This window comes from Lepisosteus platostomus, chromosome 17 (assembly GCF_059453375.1).
Source record: "Lepisosteus platostomus isolate fLepPlt1 chromosome 17, fLepPlt1.hap1, whole genome shotgun sequence".
Classification (NCBI taxonomy): domain Eukaryota; kingdom Metazoa; phylum Chordata; class Actinopteri; order Semionotiformes; family Lepisosteidae; genus Lepisosteus; species Lepisosteus platostomus.
Genome location: NC_142627.1, coordinates 25,154,151 through 25,162,630, shown reverse-complemented (window position 1 = coordinate 25,162,630; position 8,480 = coordinate 25,154,151). Strand labels below are relative to the sequence as shown.

The 8,480-nt window shown below is 39.0% G+C and overlaps 1 pseudogene; it reads left to right on the top strand.

Moving 5' to 3' along the window:
• Positions 1 to 275: 275 nt before the first annotated feature.
• Positions 276 to 1,432, top strand: LOC148646455 (uncharacterized; annotated as a pseudogene).
• The last annotated feature ends 7,048 nt before the right edge of the window (positions 1,433 to 8,480 follow it).

Below are 8,480 nucleotides of genomic sequence, written 5' to 3'. Positions count from 1 at the left end.
AGGACTTTTCTCTCCGAACAGCCGTTCCTCTCCCAGCTCCTCCTAACGCACTAAAGTTTAGTCCTCCTCCCATTCCCTTTTCACTCCGGCAGCAAATTCTACGAGGTGCGGACGTCAATCTAGCTCACCTTCTCTCTTCCTTCACTTACAACTCCGATTCCAGAACAGTCGACTGCGGCTCGATTTCCGTTACTCTCAAATCTTCTGACCCTCACTCTGCTTCAGTCCTTTGAATTTCTGACTTCTGCTTGGCTTTCAGCATTTTTCGCGACATCATGTGCTCTGCCTTTCCTGAACGTCGTCAGAAACTCGACGATTACATGCACATCATCCTTGATCTATCTGTCCGTTTCGAGGGCTCCCTGTTCTACGATTACCACAAGCAGTTCTCAGCCAAGGCCCCTGCCCGCCTACTCCAATGGACCTTACCCGAAGCTCTCTGCTGGATCCTCTTGAATAACTATAGGCTTCCTTTTCTTGTCCACCTTCTCAACGATTTCCTTACCATAGATTTTCCTCACACCCCACCCACAAGACCCTCTTCCACACTTATTTCCGTTTTTGGGAAACTAGGGGTACCTCTGGCCACAGACAAAACAAACGGTCCCTCTCATATAATCCAATTCCTCAGGATCACCCTCAATTCCATCAATGTCTCCGCCTCCCTGCCTTGCGACAAGATCGACAGGATCCAGACGTATATCTCTACCTATTCCCCCGCCAAATCTTGCACAAAGAGGGAACTTCTCTCTCTGCTCGGCCACCTCAATTACACCAAGCATATCATTCCTCAAGGACGGTCGTTCATCTCCTACCTTCTCGACCTCGCCTCTTCCATGTCCTCTCCTTACCACCACGTAAGCCTTTCAGCTGACTGCAAATCCGAGCTCAGGCTTTGGCAGCTTTTCTTGGCTAACTGGAATGGCATATCTCTCTTCTACGATGACCTCCTCTCTGATGCCGAGGATATCCAGCTTTTCACAGACGCAGCCCCCTCAGTCGGTTTCGGAGGCTATTACAAAGGCCAATGGTTTGCGGCCCCTTGGCCTCCTGCATTCTCTTCAATCCCTCTCGCCGACCAGTCATCGGCCTTGTTCAAAATATTTCCAATTGTCGTTGCCGTTTCTCTTTGGGGCCACAATTGGAAACAAAAATCTGTCCTTATCCATTTGGACAACTATGCAGTAGTCCATATAATCAACAAAGGAAGGTCTTCATCCCAATCTACCATGAAATTTCTCCGCCGCCTTTAATGGATTTCTCTCACACATCAATTCATCCTCATAGCTGCTCACATTCCAGATCACCTTAATGAGATAGCTGACTCTCTCTCTCGCTTTCAATTTCAGAAATTCAGGAACTTGGCACCAGATGCAAGACCGAACCCACGCACAGTACCTCCCTATTCGGAACTCACGTTCCTCTGAATCATCCTTTCCATCACTACGCCCAGCTGGCCCAGCAAACTATCCTCTTAGGGATTGCCCCTCGAACTCTCAACTCTTACTGGACTTCCAATCCTTCCACCTCTCCGCGAACATAAAATTCCCTTCTTTCAATATTCTCACCGTATCATCCTTCGTTTGCTATTGTAGAAACTCACTCAAGGTACGAGCATCCAACACCAAAGTATACCTGTGCGGCATCCACTTCTTCCATAAACTCCTTTTCGGCATGACCTGTCCCTCCCTTATCCACCCTCAAATTAGTCTCCTGCTTAAAGGCTTTCAGCGGCTTGAAAAACCACTTCCGAACCAACGCTCACCACTTACCTCGGACATCCTCGATCCCTGCATCTACGTTCTCAGGTCGGGTTACCATTCACCCTGGATCGACCGCACTCTTGAATCTTTATTCTTGTTAGCCTTCTTCGGCTTCCTAAGATGCTCTGAAATTACCGCTGCTTCCACATCCTTCGATCCTTCTTCTCAACCCTGCTTATCCGACATCTCCATCTTATCTTCCGATACACTGACCTTCTATCTCAAGAAAAGCAAAACCAACCAACTGGGGTCCAGCACTCTCATCTATTATTTCAAACTCTGTTCATACATGAGCCCATACGAGCCTCTATCCCATTACGCACATTTTCGCACCTCTGCCGGAGCTTTGCCTACTGACCCTCTGTTCGTAAACGAGAAGGGCCGTATCGTGACCCGCGACTGGTTCCTCTCTCACCTCCACGACATCCTTCTAACCGCAGGATACCCCCCTGAACAATTCTCCGGGCACTCCTTCAGATCAGGGGCCGTGTCCTCTGCCGCTCGCCAAGGCATACCCGAGTATCTCATCAAGCAACTCGGCCGTTGGTCCTCCAAGGCTTATCATGCATACATCAAAACTAACCCCGGTATCCTCAAGCAGGCACTTTCTCTCCTCGGCAGAATTAGTTTAATAATCATTTGGTTTTTGGTTTTGGTTTTTTGAACTGGTGACTGGGGGTCCCGCTTGGTTCTTTGTGGTGGTTGGCCGGGAGGTTGGCCCTCAGCCAAGCGGGTAACGCCAAATCTCCACATCTCAGTAAACTATTCTAATTTCTCCCAAGCTTTCAGCTGGCGTCATTCCTCGTGAAATGGAGTTTTTAATGAAAGTTCGGGAGGAATGAAAGCAGCCGAGCTCATTCGACACAGCTGCTGCAATTCTCACTAATCCTGATGTAAGCAACCGGTCTCCATATATATCAAACGTCACCCTCTCCTCTTCCTCGTTCGTTTTCTGCATCCCTCCTCCACCCCCTCTCCACCTTTGCAGCTACCCCATTGGTCGCATGGGGGTCCTATCCTCCCCGTCCAACGGCCGGGAGGTTGGCCCTCAGCCAAGCGGGTTACGCCAAATCTCCACATCTCAATAAACGATTCTAATTTCTCCCAAGCTTTCAGCTGCAGTCATTCCTCGTGAAGTGCCTCTCTTGCAGAAAATGCCCAGATATTTACATTGGTGAGATAGGAAGGAAACTGGAAGACCATTGTAGGGAACATGTCAGGGCTGTGAGGATCAAAGATCTCTCCAAACCCATAGTTTCCTATTTCACTTGCAATGGCTTTGATCGTACTGATATCTCCTTTTGCACCCTCACAGACTTTTGGAATTCCTATTGCAGAAAGACATCCACAACCAAAGGTATCCTGAAGCTAGAATCACACCTTCTCCCTTCTCTCAACAACAGACTCATTTCCTTCTAATGCTCTTTATTCATTTGTAGGTTTTGACTTCACACCGCCTGAGTGTTGATACTGCTTCTCTCTTGCTCCTGCCTCCTCTCCACTCCTGGCTTTTATTCTTCCATGCTTTATTAACTGCTGGTTTTCCTCTCTCCTTCATATCTGAAGAAGGACCCACAGCCAAAATGTGTTGTCTCTTTTTTTTCAGCATGAGATAGACCTTTGCTTGTTCCTTTGCAGCCTATGCCCACCTATTTGAATGTACAGTATACAAAAGATGTTACATATGGTTCTTTATACTAATTAATTTACACAAAGGCAAGTGTGCTGATTTTTTTTTGTTAATGAAAATGGAACTTTGAATGGGGCAATATTATTGTGTATATACTGTACATATTTTGCTTAAATATTGAGACAATATTATTTACACAATAATTATTGCATTTAAATGCAGTTATCTAATTTCAAAGTAATAATTATGTTTAAATGCAAAACACAAAAGCTATTAGAGGTACAGTATGTACAAACGAGACAATTCAGAGGCCTAACATTTTACTCACCCAGAAAACCCCCAGATTTCTACTAAGTATTAATAAACATTTAATGCTGTACCAAAATTGTTCTGTCAACCACATACAGCTGCAGTAGTTTAAGGATTCACTACACCACCTGGCATGTTCACAGATTTGTGCAGTCCTGCATCACATTAAAAATAAAAAACAAAAAAGCAAAGATGCACTGCACTTCCTGACACTATGACATAGTAAACTGATACCTTGCACATTCAAAATGGCTGCATCTGTAATGTATAAAATGGAATGTATAATACGATTATTGGTCCAGCAGTCCTTTTTACTGTAATTGTTCTGGAGATGTGGACTAATTTGTAATTCTAGGCACAATGAGTTAGGTGCCAATGTGTGCCAATCATGGATGCTACCAACATGGTTTATGTCTGGATTTTGGGGAAATGGGGTATTGATGATGATGAATCTATGCTCTGTGCATTTGGTAAAGAAGAATGCTCCTTCCTTGCATAGACTGTGTTTATGGAACCTTTTTATCCTGTTCCTGAAAGATGGGTGAGCAAAATGTATCCTAAAATATAACATCTTCTCAGTTGAAGTTACAGCTGCTGACATACATTTCTGCAAGATATCTTTTATTGTATGTCAGCTTCAACACAATCTTGACATAATAAGATTGATCTGTGATTAGAGCTACAGTACTACAGCCTTTGAGATATTCTAGATGGAGAATCTAGGTGGAACTGGAAAAATACATGTTTTGACTTTGGGGTGGTAATTGCCAAAACCCTGATTGCTGGGCATAAATAAGGAATTCTACCAAGCCTTCACAGTAACCAAAGTGACTTATTGCCCAGATTTCAAAGCAAGGACAAAAAAGTTAGTTTTGGAACCGAAAGATGTGACCATGTCCTTTCTTGGAATACAGAGAAAACCCTGCTAAAACTAATACGGTTTTATGAAATCATCTTTCCCAGATTTTAAGTGCATTTATATGACCAGTGCAGTAAGACATTTTCATCCAAAAAGGAAGGAAACAGACATGCAGAAAAACTTTCATTTAAAAATGTAGCAATAAATCTGTTCAGGTGACCACTTTTTGTCTCTGATCATCAAGAAAAACAAGCACCAATAAACATATCTTGAAACAGCAATAAACATTGAACATGTGGAAGAAATAATGAAGAGATGCTATTGTCAGATTTACAGTGGCACTTCAGTACAATACATAATATAAACAGCCACTCTGTAATGATAAGAAAAACAGGATATATAATGAAATTCCTGTCAAAATATTAAGTTTGTCTTATTGATAACATGGGACAAATTACTAAAGCAAGGTCTCTTCACCAGAGATAGTTTCTCATTCCAAAGAATGTCATTATCATACCATGCACCTATTATTTGCATGTGCAGAGGCTGACAGAATTGCCATGTTGATACAATTAGTACTGTACCTCAAAAAATAGTACAGTATATAATCAGTTCACAAAAAGCCACCTTTACTGTGAAGTCATTTTGCTCCCCCAAAATAAGCACTTTTTGAGGGTTCCATGGTTCCGCTAACTTGGCACTTATGCCTTTCACACATTATGCTGCAAAGAACAACGTAGGTATATACAGGTATATTCTCCAATTATTTTCACTGGTGTCTCTTCCAGATTAGTTATTTTAAAGACTGCTTCCCAGGATGTAAAAGACAACCTGTCATGTGCATGCATAGGATTAGTCACAATATTGATAACAGAGGATCTAGATAAAGACATAAAGGTAATTTCATACTAGTGAATAAGCCATGACATTTAATAATGTAGATAAATACTCTTGCTGTTTTCAATGGACAAGTGATGGACTGTTTCTTATGCATTAAGCTATCAGTGACAGCACATGTGAAACTACAGAAATTTAGCAGAATTAAATGAGCTGCATTATTGATACATTTATGAATTGTATTCCAATGCGTTTGGTGCCCCACCATTAATTTTAACAATAAGTGCCGTGTAACAATAAATAATATTTCCTGAAATTGTGCATATTCAGTCTTAAATGCAATTGTGCTTTGATTTATGTGACATTTTATATTGCCATGCAATATCAAAATCTTGATAACTTTTTGGGTTTCGATTTTAAACTCAGTTACCTTATAATATAATATTGCTTTTATACTGTCACACCAGATCATGTTCTTTTTTCAGATTATTGGTCATTGCATTTTGAATGTGTAAAACATTCAATATTTGAGCATGTGCCAAATTTAAGTATCCAGATTAAAAGATCAGGAATTATAGACCGATATTGTATTCTGTTGTAGTTTCATAGAGAGCAGTGGAACTAAACAGTTCCACCATCAGATTGTGGGGATTAGCAGCTTCCATGTTTTACATTAATAAGTGATAGATACCTGTAAGTACAGAGAAAAAATATTCAGATGGCTGAAAACGTCATGATGACAGTAATCAATCTAGCTGTTTCATAGATCTCTAAACTAAACCACAGTGTCTTAATATATGTAGAATAATTAATATATGTCTTAATATATGTAGAAATATCTCAAAATGATGGTGTCAAACATTAACAGTATATTTCTTAATAACATACACAAATTTGATAATCATTGTTATGTTTTTACTTACTTGAATCTGAGGGTTTTGCTTGTTGACTGTAATAGACAGAGGTGGACTTGAATCATATTGCAGATTTTTGCAATTCCAGGACAAAACTGCATGCCCTACTTTAATGGAATTCTAGGGGGAAAGTATTTACCTTCACCCTTTTTCAATGCCACCATGCCATGGAAGTGAAGCACTAGTTCATTGCATTATAACACTGAATTGAATATCTCCAGTGGCCAGAACAGACTAGCTATTTAAATCCAATTAAACCCTCCTGGGAAGTCTGGAATATCCCAAAACTGATAGATTGGACAGTTCAGAAAACTTAATTTAACTGGAAACCCTTCTGCAACACATACCAGAAGTTTATACTAGATATCCAGCTTTTTTTCTACAAGTACCAATAAGAGAGTCCAGGCTGGAACTACAGTACTGCTAAAAATTAGACTCTATACTAATAATATATTTTGTCCACTGCTAATTTATTTGCAGGCAAAAAAAAGAATATAAAGATGATCCAAAGCACTGTCATTGTCAAGTTGCTCCTATTTCATTCTTATATAAAAAGTTAACATGCACATACTATCATTTTTTTGTTGTTATTATTATGGTGAGAATAGAAAACAGCAGACAGAGCTTAAGAAAATTTTCAGATTAAATACAAAATCATGTTTTAACTTTCAATTTTTCAAAGCATTATTAATGTACTGTATAACAAAAAGTCAAACATATTTCTGAAAATCTGTGCTCTATGCTAAATATCTGTATGATATTTAAATACTTATTTTCAAATTCACAATGTCCCACATCAAAATTCACCTACAGCATACCATGACATATTTTAAAGAGTATCAAGTTCCTTTTAGGTAAAACGTATGCTGTTTTGTTCATAATATTACCTTCATTAGATCCCAACCCCAAAAAAACCTAACTAGAATTATGTTGCCTAAAAAAAACATTGTATTACTAATGTTATAGCGTATCAGTAAATAACTAACAATGTTGTTTGTTCAACTAATGAATTTTTACTGACAATCAGAAAATAAGTGATTTTTAATAAATATTCCTGTATATGTTTAGTGCCCAGCAGCTAATGATGTTGCTACTACAGATAAAACCCTATGATCTTTTTTAAAAGAAATTATTCATGTTTCAATTTCAGTTCACTTTCATAAATAGTGCACCAATGCATTACTTTGGAAATTATTTTTTCATACAACTTTTTTGCACTGTATAATTCTACAGACTTGCCAAAAAGTGTTTTGATATTTACAACTCTTACAAACCCTGGTGCTGAAGGAGATATTCTATTGTTCTGTTCAAGTTTCCCTTGAGACTGCAGTAAGTAAAGGCTGTTCTTAATTAGGTAAGCTCGACCCAGCCATTAATGCTGCATCCATATAAAAGAATGTGCTTTAAACATTAAACTGCTGTTTGAAACTGTAACAGAATCTTCCTTTTGAAACTTACTGATAAAAATTGGAACTTTCAAACTCAGGATGTGTTTGATGCAATAGGATAAACTAAGAAACCTTCTGTCAGTAATACCCTACTCCCTTTACAAAATATATTCTTACGGCTGTACTTAATTTTTGTCCTCCTCCATTATTTAAATATAACATAAAAATTAAAAGCTTCAAATGTTTTGTTGTACATTTATAAAAGGAAGAACCATTGTTTCTTAAGGGTAGAAAAATGAAAATAAATTCATACCTTATACTAAGACCTACTTAATCTTCTCATCAGATAATAGGTTTGTACTGACCCATTTTTAAAGGTGATGTACTTCTTTTGATAATTCTCCATTAAGTGAAATGTTACCAGTGACATCAGACAATATTGAATATTCCAAGGTCTGTAAAAGTTATGGAAAAAATATTTCTGTATTAACAAGAGAAACATTTACAGATGATATATCCATACATTTCTGCATCGCCCTATAGCATGGTTTTAAATAGGACATGAATCACCTACTAAACTCTTGTGTGCTTGACAATAACCTGAAATCGTGCTAATCTCTGACACAGCAGGTTTTTGATAGCTCTGTAAAAACTGAACATCATCGCTTCAGGCAAGGTGACAGGGATAATCACCTGCTATAATTCATGTTTAATATCTAAATGTCAGAAAGGAATAGTGTACTGTCCTTGCTCCAAACCCTATTCTTTGCACTCTGCTCT